General features: G+C 40.4%; 1 long non-coding RNA gene across 1 annotated transcript; it reads right to left on the bottom strand.

The window, feature by feature from the left end:
- Nucleotides 1–359: 359 nt before the first annotated feature.
- Nucleotides 360–1827, bottom strand: LOC136348319 (uncharacterized). Its single transcript, XR_010733622.1, has 3 exons — nucleotides 1227–1827; nucleotides 670–1175; nucleotides 360–610 (listed from the first exon to the last, which is right to left on the bottom strand). It is a non-coding gene; the product is annotated as an uncharacterized lncRNA (long non-coding RNA).
- Nucleotides 1828–2028: the final 201 nt, after the last annotated feature.

Genomic DNA, 2028 nt, shown 5'->3' with positions numbered 1-2028 from the left:
TGTTCACGCTTTCGGGTTCTTCTTCGTGTGCAAACGAAATTCATTTGTTGCCTTTAGTGCCCCGAAAAATTCACGCTTAAGTGTCTGCACCACACATCCGTCAACTGACGAAACCACGTGTCCCATGCATCCGTCATCTAGTCATAGAGTATATTTTATTCATCCGTCATCTGACTACGTGTTCCACGTCTCTGACGATAAGATAGCTAACATGATGCAACATGACAAATACTTTTATGTTTTTTTTTATCCATTTGCTGTGAATTTTCCCCTTATTTCAAGCAACTACTGTAATTTCGGATCATCACATGACGGATGCAGAAGACTGTAGCTTTACTTAATTAATAAAAGACACATCATACAGCATCAAAACTTTATCTAGACAAATCATGCTCCAATCGTAAAATAGGCATATTTCGAGTAGCGGTCGCCTCAGATCCATGGGCTTTCCTACAGTGACTCGCGACGTGTACTTTTTGGAACGCCCTGTAGTGGCAGCCTGGAAATCTGCATCCGAATTGCTTCTCTTTGCCGCAGTCGTATTTTTGATGCCTGCGCATGGCAGTTTTAGATTTGTAGGATTTGAGGCACTGAATGCATAGATATTGGGCTGAAATATGAGTACGGTCAGATCTGACGAATTCTTGAAGTTTTGCAATGTAAACGTACTTTTTTAAGCACCTAAACATCGCAAACTATTAAATTTAGGTACTTGATAAAGTTATCAGGGCTTCAATAATTCAGCCTTTAGTGAATTTACCCAATAAACATAGCTCCGTATATTTATTGCGTACTTATTCGTGTAATGTAAAATACATATTCTATACGTCATGGAGAAGTCCGTACAAGATGGTTCCGAATACAATAATAGTAGGTCGATGAGGTGGCTCTAACCGGCATTGGGTAAAGAGAGGTATTCCACAACTCCGGCTTTCGTCACTAGAACTTGGTCATCAAATACGATTTCGAGTTCTCGATAGGGCGAGTCCCTTTGGCACTAACCTGATGCAAGTGCGACATATGGTTCATCAAGTTATTTTTCTTGGCGAAGGATCTGTCGCAAATTACACATTTAAAGCGGTCCAGGTAGCCACATTCGTACTTCAAGTGACGACTCAAGTTGTACTTGCACGAGTAGATTTTTAGGCACTTGTAGCAGATGAAACGATGAGGCACTGAAATCAGAGATATTTGTACGTCATCCAGATGATTTATTGTTCAGTTACTTTGGGATTAGTAGAGTAGAGCTGAGAAGTTTTAGTTCAGCGCATGTTTAAGTTAAGGTGGGTTTTGCATAGAAACTGACGTGAATGCCCAAGGAAAATCGTAACTTGAAGTTCTTCCTGCCGATGGCGGTAATTTTTTTCTTTTTATGCCAAAAAATGGAGTTTGGTGGGAAATCTGGATCACTGGACTACCATTGTTAGGGACAACTTTTCTAAACTTTCTATAGTTCTGAGTTCGCTGCGATGTCGCAGAAATCTCCTTTTCAATCCAAAATTAGATTTTCAAATGCAGACGGACACTACTTATACAAATTGCGGCTTGATCATTCAGAATTCGGGTTTTTTGGAGACCACTAAAGCACGTCTATATTTACACAAGGTATTCAAACTCATATCATCCAATTATTCTAATAATTCGACAAATGATTCCCTCCTCAGTGACAATTCTTCACGTGTGAACTCAAGCTGAATCTGTACTTGAATACTCTGCTGCAGGTTGTGCACATATGGTGGCCACTTTTCAAGCACTCCACCCGCAAATGCCTCTTCAAGGAGTCCATCCATTTGTAGCTCTTGTGGCACTGTGGACATTCGTGGAGGCCTGAAACATAAGCCCAGTTAGTTTTACTGTTTAGGAGAACTGGAAACTAAGAACTAAGACCCCTTGTGACGTGAAGCGTGGGTTTTAAAGAATACGACTTCTTCAGTAACCATGGGAATTGTTGCTGAGTAACTACTAGAAGAATCGAAATGAGGTAATTGGGAAGTCAATTTTCGGTATATTGCAGAGGAGTTTTTGAAG

The sequence above is a fragment of the Euwallacea fornicatus genome, chromosome 32 (genome assembly GCF_040115645.1).
Source record: "Euwallacea fornicatus isolate EFF26 chromosome 32, ASM4011564v1, whole genome shotgun sequence".
NCBI lineage: Eukaryota > Metazoa > Arthropoda > Insecta > Coleoptera > Curculionidae > Euwallacea > Euwallacea fornicatus.
The sequence above is the reverse complement of the archived record's forward strand: the minus strand, read 5'-3'. Positions and strand labels throughout refer to the sequence as shown.